Source organism: Malurus melanocephalus, unplaced genomic scaffold (assembly GCF_030028575.1).
Source record: "Malurus melanocephalus ecotype Western Australia unplaced genomic scaffold, MMel_1.1 scaffold_22, whole genome shotgun sequence".
NCBI classification, from domain to species: domain Eukaryota; kingdom Metazoa; phylum Chordata; class Aves; order Passeriformes; family Maluridae; genus Malurus; species Malurus melanocephalus.
The window spans coordinates 749,337-761,050 of record NW_026623254.1 but is presented as its reverse complement, the minus strand read 5'-3'; the positions used below and the strand labels follow the sequence as shown (position 1 = coordinate 761,050).

The 11,714-nt window shown below is 43.8% G+C and overlaps 1 protein-coding gene across 1 annotated transcript in view; it reads right to left on the bottom strand.

Moving 5' to 3' along the window:
* The window catches only part of LOC130588948 (epidermal growth factor receptor kinase substrate 8-like), an 87,024-nt gene extending 78,216 nt beyond the window's left edge, over positions 1–8,808 (bottom strand). The window contains exon 1 of the mRNA XM_057389990.1: positions 8,666–8,808. The gene's annotated coding sequence lies outside the window, so the exon portion shown is untranslated. The remainder of the gene's footprint in view (positions 1–8,665) is intronic.
* Positions 8,809–11,714: the final 2,906 nt, after the last annotated feature.

Genomic DNA, 11,714 nt, shown 5'->3' with positions numbered 1-11,714 from the left:
GCTGTTTAATTATGTTCAAAGTTGTCTGAAAATTTGCTTACACATAATCATAAAGGACTGAAAAAGTTCCCTGCTTTCATCAAAGTCCTAGCAGTACAGCCACTATGATGTCATGATCCACATTTGTGTGATCTCTCTAACATGTTGACTAACAGAGGTGTTTATAAGTAGAACTGATCTAGATGCTGTTAAGAAACATCCCTTACAACTAAACCCAGCATTTTACTAAATATTAAAATATCATTAGAGACAGATTACTTGCTGTAGGTAGTTTGACAGCCCAACTTAATAAATTAGAACCCCCTAAACACACCAGAAGTATCTGCCAACGTTCAAACCGAGATCTCATAACAAACATTCAAGAATGTTGACAGAACTCGCAGAAGATGTTGCATTCTTCCAAACTTCTCCATCTTATCTCAGATGTTTACAGTAAAAAGAACAGAGATGTTTTCTTCAAAGCACAGTTTTTATCATTCTTCTCCAACATTCAAGCAGCACAATATTCTTCTTTTAGTGCGACCAAGTAACCCCCTCTGAACCTCAGGAGATGTTTGCAAAATAATTGTTCCCCCTCGCTGCTCCTTTGTTATTACTTTATTTTTTCCACACTCTCATTACTTCAGGCAGAAATAACTTAGAGATATTATCATCAATTTACCAAAACAGAATTCCCCTGAATTTATTTTCTTTTAAGTTTGACTTTTACAATTAGAGCTAAATCTAATGATTTTCAATTTGGCTGAAACTGATTGTCTCACTAAGTCTACAGTTTAATTCCTCCCCCTCTCTCATTTTGCTAACTAGAAGAGAAATGAATCTACCTTCAAGCCTGTTGGAATCAATCTTCTTTTCTCTTTCTCACAATTTATAAGCCAGAGGCTTAAAAAGTGTTCATATCCGCTTTTAACAAGCTGGTTATGTGAGATAAGCACAAGAACATTAATAAAAATAACTCAGCTTTAAGTCATGAATGTTTTACAAAAGTAGACCTTAAAAAATCATAAAAGCTAATTGTGATTTATACCACGTTACTTTTCCTATACTACCGATTATCAATCATCTCTAAAATATCCCTTCTTTCACATGCCAGTGTCATGAATGCAAATACTGCCAGCTCATTGCTAATCAGGGAGACACTGCACAGCACAGACAACCCCCTGTTAGTGCTGGGACCTCTAAACACTGCCATACTGCAGAAGAGGGTTTATTCTTTTCTGCTTATGGACTTACTACTTTTTTTTTTTTTTTTTTTTTTTTTTTTTCAAAAAGCCCTTCACAAAGATTTCATAGCTGCCCCACACATTGTATTTCAGTATGGTCTGCACCATCACTTTGCCACCACCCTCAATGTCTCCAGAGTTCATGAAAACTGTATTTAGGCAGCAGCAATACAACCACTGGCACTGAAATTTTTATTACTTCAATTACAACAAAGCAGCTGGTGGTAATAATAMTACTACTTACCATTTATATGCTGCTGTATATCTTCAAAAGACTGTATAAATATTTGTTAATTAAACCTCACAAAACTCCTGAGAGACAGATACTTTTTGTTTATAAATAGGAACACTGAGACAGAAGCAAAACAGCTGTTACCAAAATTGAGTTTTTTAGATTATTTTTAACAAAAGGAATGGAGATATCTGGACAGTAACTTTCAGAGTTATAAAAGGACAGCCTAAAATACTCAAAGAACCCAATGGGATGTAAACTCTCATGCTCTAAGCATCCACCTCCTCCAAAAACTCAGTGCTGTCCCTGGGAAGATGCAGCTCCCTGCTGCCAGCTGCCCTAAGCCACTCGCCACTGTGGAGCACAAAACCCCGGACTGCGCAGGCCAGGAGGACCATTCCATCTCCCAAACCCTCAGCCGGGAGACCTGAGTCCCTCTGGAGAAGGCAAACCTTTGCTAAGCTGTGATTCCACCTGGTCACCACCAAAATTGGGCCTCAACAGCAACTTCCTTCTCCCCCAGGGCAGGATTCTGCTTTGTCATTGTTTAAGGAACATATGAACGCTTCTTTTTCTTGCATTGCAACATTGAGTTTTGATACAAAAAGTGAGGAAAACAGTAAGTTCTAAGTAGAAAAGAATAAATTCCACCATGTATGAAGGCGTTTCTGAGAATATCTTACATTTGTATTTAGTAAGGCATTTATTGAACAGACTTTTCTGATGTGTATTAGACACCTCACTCACTTAGGGAAAACAAATGCCTACGCACACTCCAACACCTCCCAGTCAGGTCTTGAGCTCTAGAGCTGCATGAGGAGAGCTTAAAATTATTGCCTTGACAAAGTACACAGTATTATAGGGAAGACAAGACTTAACCCACAAATGTTTACTACCCCTATAATTTCACATACATTTCCCACTGAGATCAGTGAATCTGAAATGCTTTAAAGAAGACATTGGAATARACTAATGACACAAAAGGAGAGAAATAATTGGGTTTTGAGTATGAAAAAGCTTTACTGTAAGAAGTGTCATGAAGCTGAACATGGAGCACTGTGTGTAATTAAAGAGTGATGTAAAAGAAAAAGGGTAGGGAAAACTTAGGGGTTAAATAGAAGAAAAAAATARGCAACAGGAAACTAAAGTTACATCAATATTCAAGAGTAAGATGGATCAGAATATGGAAGATGGTAGAGAAACACAGCTCAGGCAAGTGGAGAAGGAAAACATGAAGAGCTCAGCCAGGGGCCAGGCTGAGGAGGGACAAGTGAGACCAAGGCTGAGGGCAAGGCTCACAAAGCAGCAGTACCTGAGCACAGAAGCAGCCATGAGAAGGGACACTGYGACTGCACTGGAGAAGCTGTGTCTGTTTCTTGGCAGAGCAGGACATTTGTCACACAGGGTGAGTTACCTAAGAGGCACKAAGGTACAAAGTCCAGATTCCTTGTGCTGTCCTGCCCTCTCCATGTGAGATAGCACCAAGAGGCTAGTTACCAGTTAGCCCAGATTTATTAGCTTGAATGAATCTTGCAGCTAAAACAGAAACAGATCTTGTTCTCCTACCTCCCAGYCCTCTGCCCTGGACAAGACTTCATCCTTGAACACAGGAAGAGAAGAAAACAGAAAGATGAAACATTACAGTAAGGGTTGTGAGAGCACAGGAAGAATTGCAAARCAATAAATAATGCTGGAAGTGGAGCAGAGAATAAGTAATTCCACTTTGGGAAAAATGAGTCTGAGATGACATTGAAGGGAAAGAAGAAAACACAAATGTATTTAGAACACACTCTGCCACCAATTCTGAATGTAAAACACAGATGTATATTTTTATCTCCAGCTGAAGGCAGTACAATGCATTCACTGGCTTCTCAAGGCACRTTGTGCAAAGCTGAAAATTACTTCAGTGGCAGAAGCATAAGTGGCTGACTTTTCCACGCCATTTTTAAAATGGCATAGAAGATCATCAARATAAATTTTATGACCACATGGCATCACAAACTCCTCATGATGTAACTCGATTTCCTTGCATTATACTTGCTAGATCATTGAGTTCCCCATGAATCTGAGTGCATGAGACAATGTGCAAGATGAATGTCTCACTCWTTGTACAAAGGTCTCATATTCACATATTCTGAGTCATAGAACATTCAAAAATATTTTTATGATGTACACTGAGATTCTCACAGGCACTGAACTYCTAATGAATCCCTGCACTAACCAGACACCTAACACCCAGAAACACCAAGTGACTTTCTAAACCCTTATGGAGTAGGAAAAAAAAAGAGCTTTCTCCAGCTAATTACTTCAAATTATATTTTACACTGGAAAYAAAGAGATCTTTGTCTCAGGAAATACACCTCAGACATAGTGTGAAAACAGATAAAAAGATCAATGGCACAGGAAGAAGGAAGAGTACATTAGAAGGAAGAGCAAAGTCTTCAGTTTTCATGAAAGGAGCATTCAGAGGGATGAATAAAGCCCTCTCAACCACCCCAGAAKGAAATAACGTACTCATTAACCAAAGCTCACATTTCAGGTGAAAGACAATTCACTAGGACCTTTAACTGAACAAATCACAGCAACATCAAAGTCTACCTAAAGTCAAAACATTGATAAAATTGGGATTATTTTGTACCTCACCAGGTATCGGCAAGGAYTGAGGAGCAATTGAACTTCTGTGATCTCATGTATTTCTCATGTGTTTTAGAACAACGTATGCAACGGTTTGAGGAGAGGAGAGGGGTGTTAAAAATCTATTTCCTAATGGGTGTGGGCCTATCTAAGGAACAACAGACAGGTTCTGCTAACATCTCACTTCCAGCTTCTCTTGGGATAATTTCTGCCAGGTGAGGGGGAGGGATGAGAGAAGCAGCAAGCAGCAAGCCTAGTGCCTGACTTTCTACTTGGTCAAATCTTTAAGAATGCTTTTAYATGCAGGAGCTGAAATCAAAGTAATAAATACAAATCCCCTGGAGTCACTTCTTTATCTTCTTCTGGTTACAAACATTCCTGAGCTACAGACAATAAGAGAAACTCTTGTAGTAGATTTAATCTTAGTTTGAAGCAYCCAGCAGCTACAGCAAACTCAGCACCAAGAACCAGCTCTGGGAGCTTCACAATTAAGTCAGCTGAACACAGCTCCCCGGCACTCCTGAAAGGTTTGAAAGAAATCAGGTGTTCCCTTACCTGGAGGGGTAATTGTAAAATCCAGGAAATCCATAAACTGTAACATTTTGGATTATGAAAAGACAAATACTCTATCTCATGTAAAACCGATGCATTCTTGAAAAGAAAACAAAACCAATAATGAAACAAAACAACAAAAAGACCAAAAAACCCCAAACAACCAAATTATCTGTAAGAAACGTTTTTTAAGTTACTGGACATTCATAACACCTACCTACTCAGCAGATACATTTTTAAATTATTACTTTTTTCTAAATATTTTGTTGAAATACTCAAAGTTCTCACAGTATTACAGGAGAAGGGGTTCATAATTTTTACATTTATACTGGGTTTTTTGCTTTTCTTTTTTTCTCTCTAGTTCTATAGAGAAAACCCAGCAGTTTCCATGGTTGGTCGAAATGACATGAGTGAGGCTTTAAGAAAAAGGCAAAGTAGAATCCCCTGCACCACACCACCACAGTAATGAAGACGCCTGTCATGCATCAGGAAACTACACAACAAAAAAATCCCACCAAAATGGAAAACTTCATGAAAAATACTAACTCTGCATCTTTGAGACTAGAGACATCTGCTAACTTCGTCTATTCAGGATGCATAAGGTTGCTGAAGTCTATTCACAAAAAGACAAAGGTAATAAATGCAAAGAAAGTAATTTGTAATTTGCTATTTCCATGTCAGATCTTAACCCTGTGGAGATTCACAGCATGCCTAACTTTAATTACCGAGGCAGTGGCATAGAGAGGGAAGGCAAGAAAGGACTGGAAGCGCTCAACTAGTAGCAATTCAAGGCCCTGAGTTGGCTAATATTTAAAAATGTTGCTAAAATTGAGGTTACAATCAAAGACATGTGTTAGTGATTGCAGGCTCATGGCCACAGCTCAAATTGAAACAGATCTTAAAAGGCGAATGCTAACAACATTTCTGTTTGGGATTCATTTTTTATCCTCTGGTTTCAATGACACAAAATTAGAGGGGGAAAAAAAAAGGAGTCCCTCCTCAGAAAACAGATGTGAAGGTTGCTCCTTCTCACATCATCAAGGTCTTTCAAAGAAGGGTGTGACTAACCTGGCCAGGGAAAAAGCAGAATTTGACAGGATCTACGAGTATCAATAGCTATAAAAGACACCTTATCTTAACATTCCGTTTCAGTGACTGCAGAGCATTGTTTTATAAACAGTTATGCAAATGTTTCCTACACACACCCCAAACAGTCTCACTGACTTAGAYGAAACTTTCCCCGACTTTATCCCTAAGGGCACAATAGGGAGAAACGCTGTGGTCACTCAGGACTGCACTAACAACTGAAGTTCATGGCAAAACAAAATTCAGATAACTTGGAATCAGGGTGAAAAAACTGAAATTCCTAGGTATCACAAACAAATTAAAAGCTGTACAAAACAGAATGTCATTGGTTTGGATGAACAAATTGGTGGACAAATCAGAGTCCAGCTCCGGAGTTAAGATAAAATGGCACCAGTTACAGCCCTCCACAAAAGTATGAATTCTAGTTTCTGGCAGTATTTATTATTGTGCATTTAATAGCACAAAAAGAAGAAAACTAGCACTGAAAACAAGAAATGAGCCTCAAGCAGCACAGCTCCAAGGTGTTAAACATCTTTATTTTCTGGACACCAGCCCCACAGCAGAGAGGAATCTGGAGGGGTCACAGACCAAAGGGCCTGTTTTTTCTGTCTGGCTCAGCCAAAAACTTTGTTTTTGAGAAGATCTTGTGCCATTGACCAGTCATTCACTGTATGAGAAGAGATGCAGGAATTGTAACCAGGACAAGAGCAACAAGTGGTAGACACTGAAGCCAAAGTTAGCAAATGCTTTATTAATGTAGCCTTCCTTATGTGGACTTCAAGCGTTCTCTTATCTCCCCACAGTAACTGAAGAGTTCTTATATATTTAATMCATTTCGACCCTTGGGGCTTCAATTATTTGACTTCAGATGTTAGATTTTAATAAGCTTTCACCCACAGGGAAAAAAGCAGTGGTTAATGTGACTGATTCGCCATTTACAGATGGACTACAGACAGRAAAAAAAGAAATCAACCATATTTCAATAATTTAGTTGTCACCAAGTGGAAAACTTCAGTATTTTTTTTTCCATTTGTGCATTTCACAGCAGAAGAAAGTAATTTTAAATTAATCTTGCCTTCTCTATTACTGCTCTATGTAACTAGCACCTAATCATTACTGGGTGTTGTTGATTGTGGGGTGTTACCTCCCTCCAAATAAATCTAATGGGGTGTTTTGTCCGCTTTCAAAATTACAGAACCACTCAGAAACAKCCATTCTGAGCTATGAGAAGGCATAACTCAACACTGCAGCCACTCTGAGTGTGTGACAGCACAAACCAGCTGGACAATTCAAATCCAAAGCCACTCCCATTTGCATGGGCTCCCCGGTGAAAGCAAGGAGCAGCCACAGCCGGCTGAGGGGAGCCTTGAGCACAGTATCTCGTTACCTGCCGATAGCTGGACGCTGATAATGCCACACTCCCTGTGAACTGTGAATCAAGAGGAGATGTGGGGCGTCTCCCTTACGCCTTGGAAACTCSGTAAACTCTTTGCAGCCTCACTGCTCACTCGCTGAGAGGAAACCACCAACTCACTGCAAGCCTGGCCTAGGAGAGGTTTCTTCTCCTCTCAGCATTTTCATGGGTATTCCAGGGAAAGGAGACTGGTCACACAATGCTGATTAAGTATTTCCAGTTGCTAACAACAAAAATGGTCATTTTTATGTTCTCCCATGTAAGCAACTTTTGTAGCTGACATATAGACATTGCACAATCACAAACAAGAAGAAAGATGGTCAATAGGAAAGGAGGAGGACTGCATTTTTTATAATGGAGAGGCGTAATTAAAATATGATCTATGCTCCAAAGGCATGCGAGATCCATCATTTGGTTAATATTTCAGCAGGCACAATGCAGAGGAGCAATACTTTTACCTTCAGTACTTCACCTCAAGTAAACAAAGCAGACTCCACCAAAGGTCACCCCACTCTGGAGGGTAAAGGTTCACCAAGGCAAAGCACAATTTCTGAGTGGGAGGATTGGTTCTCAAACAACATCCTTAAGCAGAACCTGTTCCACCCTTCCTTCTGCTGACTGCTACTCACTGGCTTGAAACTATGGTTTGGTGGAAGCTGCAACATCTCGCTTTTTGTGGATACAATGCAGCCCCACTGAGGTTACAGGGGGCAGGAGTACCTTCGATTATTCTTCAAAATGCCACGAGCCTGTTTTCCAAGGYGTGCCCAGGTCACTTGCACACTGGCAACGCACAAGGGACTGCGTGTCATGGCGATGAGAGGGGCAGGAGRAGCAAAAACGCCAGGGAAAGTTACCAGAGAGAATGAAAGGGGTGAACACCGAGAGAGATGAAAGACAGCAGGGGAGAGCACCAAACAAACGCGGGCGTGCAACAGGATTATCCCACCCGAAAGCTGCCCTTTGCCCGCCACCAGCAATACAGATGGAAAAGCCAGCTGAACCACCGGGGAAAAAATACCACAATAAGGGCTGAAAGACAGGTCACCTGGTGGAAGGTGAGGCGGGAGAAGGAGGGCAGCGGCGGGGATGTCCAGCCCGCCCGGGCCGCCCCCGCAGCCACCGGTGGGAGCCCGGCGGGCAAGGTGCGAGCAGGTGTGGCGGCACCGCAGCGGCGGAGGAAAGCACCGCACGCCCACACACACACACACACACACATAAACGCACACACACACACATAAACGCACACACACGGAGCGGTGCGTGGGTACCCACCCAGGCAGGGGCACGGCAGCGGTGGGTGCCGTCCCCGGAGCCGCGCTCAGCTCGGGGGACCCGGCATGGAGTTCTCAGCCGCCCTGTCCGAGCTCAGGGCGCCGGCAGCGCCCACGGGACCGGGGACAGGCCCAGGGGACCGCCCCSCACCCCGCCGTGTTGCTGCTGCCCGGGCGGCTTTTGGGGTCGCGGAACAACCCGGGGCTCGACGCCCGGGAGAAACCCCATCCCACCCCGCCAGCCCCTTACCTTCTCCCGAGTCCTCCTCCCGGCCCGGGACCGGCGGTGGCCGCGGGGCTCCGGGCAGGGGCGGCCGAGGGGGGCTCCGCTCCGCGCCGCCAACAAAGTGCGGGAGCGGGGCGGGCGCCGGTCACCGGAGCAGCCGCGGCGAACGGAGCAAAGCGGAGCGGAGCCGAGCTCCCTCTGCCGGGCGCCCGCCCCGCCCCGGCCCCAGCCCCAGCCCCGGCCCCAGCCCCAGCCCCAGCCCGCGGCCGGGGCGGACCCGCGGAGGGCAGCGCGGAGCCCCCGCGCCGGCGGAGCGGCCGCCCGGCACCCTGCGGGCTCTGCAGGGTTGCCTCCCTCCTCCCGCTCCCTGCACGCTCACGCCATGCAAAGGTGCTGAGAGCAGCGCCCCGGAGCCAGGCTGAAACGTGGGAGTTCAGTCATCGTAAGCGTTTAGAAAAAGAAAAAGAAAAAGAAAAAGAAAAAGAAAAAGAAAAAGAAAAAGAAAAGAAAAAGAAAAAAAAAAAGAAAAAGAAAAAAAAAAAAAAAAAAAAAAAAAAAAAAAAGCTACACACAAACCTACCACGACTCCAAAGCAACATCCTTCCCCGAAGAAGTAGGTGTAGCTAAACCACCTTTGGGACGACTGGGCTATGCGAACTAAAGTCTCCCGTCCTCACTTGAAATCCCGGATGAAATCTCCCAGCGGTTTATGTTGTTTCCATCTGGCACCGCATTCCTCCCCACTCTGATAATTTACACGTGGCTTTCACTYAGCGCAGGGGAATAGTCCCTATTGGCACGCCTGCAGGTAGCCGAACTCCTCACGCTACACTGTTMGCGCAGTCGGGATTGCTAGAATGAGCCACTTCCCCTCCTAAAACCAGGCTGTTCCACGATTTCCACGATTTTCCCCTCCTGAAAACAGGCTGTTCCAGGCTGTTTTCACTGATTCCTCTTTCAAATAAGTTTTTGCCTTATGTGACTCCAGAGAAAAGCTAGAAAGTATTAATCTTTTGACGGCATCAGACATTTGAAAAAGAACCCTATTCAGGTAGTTTATAGGAGAGCTAATCTGATTTTTGAGGTTCTGTTCCTGATTTTGGATAGGATTCAATTGCCAATCCAGAAAGATTTACACACCTGCTTAATTACGTTCCCGAGGCTCCTCCCAGGCTTCACCAAGATCCCTTAGGAAGATCAGAATCATATCTGGATCGAACAGCTATTTCCAACGAGCCAGGATTATCCAAACCGAGCAACAGGTCCTTCGTGCTACAAAGTTTCTGTGATTGCAAGCCGTCTCCAAGAAACCTGCAGAGGAAAAGTATAAACTAATGAAAGAGCAGCTGCTTGCTGAAATTTCCACTCAGTTCCAAGAAAAGAGACTTGGCAGCTCCTCGCTTTTTATAACACTCCGTGACACATTTGCAAAAGCAGGTGAAGTCAGAGCCATCACTACCAGAGTCCTGCCCCTGACGGCTTCTCCAGGGAGGACAAGGATTTTCCCAATTTTGAAAAAAAMCAGAGAGGATAGGACGATATTGCTCAGCTACTGTTTGCAGCAGTTTGGTTGCTGAATCTCTTCTCGAGAGCTATTCCATCCTTGACCTGGTGTTTGCCAGCAAATCTTCCTGAAATAAAGTCTGGACTCTACAAATGGTGTTATTGTGCCAGGCTCTGGCAGGTTCGGGGCTGAAGACAGGGGCAGCAGGCAGGCGTGAGGCTCACTGTGAGCTCCTGTGAACCAGACAGGAGAGAGTAACCCGAGCCTGCAGATCGGGCTGGGAAAGGTGGGGCCTCACTCCACAATTGCTTAGAAGTTCACCTTAACCCTGCTAAAAAAAAAAAAAAAAAAGGAGAGAGAGAAAGAAAAGCAGTTCAGCCAACTTCCCCTGCCTGACTCGGAACTGGCAGAGTCCCTTGTCATGCTGCATCTTCTATCTGTTCTGCCTTTGTTATCTTTTCTGGTCAGAAAGTCACCCACAAAACAGGAAAGCACAAGAAATGTGTAATAAACCCACTTCTGTGTTCCCAAAAAAGCACTGAAATGTGCAGATACCATACACTTCCCTAGTTTGTTTCCAACAAACCTTCAAATCTTAAAGAATCAGCTTATGGAAAAGCCACCTAGAAAACTCCTGTGAATTAAACTTACAGGAATACTGACATTTCCAAACTATCCATGCCAGATGCCATACACACACTCCCTAGGTAAATAATAACAATAATTGACACTTAAAAGTGCTTACCCCATGAGAGTTAGAAAGAAATATGAGAGATTCTGTTAAAGGAAGGGTTGGGGACTGCTTCAGTCCTCGGTAGCAATAAACAGTGCCTCTCTTCCCCCTTTTTTCCTGGATAGAAGCCCAAGCCCACCCCCTGCTCCAATTCCTTTTAACAAAGGACAGAGCTCAAATGCAGAAGACCACTGAGGGCAGATATTTCTGTTTGGCTTCTCTTGGGAAGAAAATATTTTAAAGGAACAGAAAAGAAAGAGGAAAGAAAGCGGGATGTGCGAATGAGAGAAGGGAATCCAGAAGGATAAATGGGAGAGAGAAAGATTGGGAGAAGGATAAATTCTATTCCTGTTCTTTATGGAGTTTTCATTGAGATGTGTACAGCAGGTATAGATTATTATTTTATTTGAGTATGAAGTTAATATTGCTGCAGAAAGGAAGCTAAGCAGAGGGAATGAAGAAGGCATTTCATCTATGTGTGTCTGTTTGGGGGAAAAAACAAAATATGCCCAAGAATTTCCACCTTCTTCTTTCTGTGCTGGGAACCTGCAGAATGACTTACACACCACGAACRATTTGCACATTGGTCTGGCAGCTCCATGGGATGTGTTTGCCAACAGCCCCCTTTCCTGCCTGGAAGGCAGCCAAGCACCACGGCCCCAGCCAGGTGCAAATTCCTCTGCAGGTGCACACGCGATGGAAGGCACAGTGTGGGGAACAGACCTGCAGGTTCATGGGGAGCACCTTTGTTCGGCCTCTTTTGAAAATAGATGGGCAAGGGTTCAATTTGTACAGTATTAGCTGCAGCAAGCCCAGGGGTTTAAGATTAGCTGCTG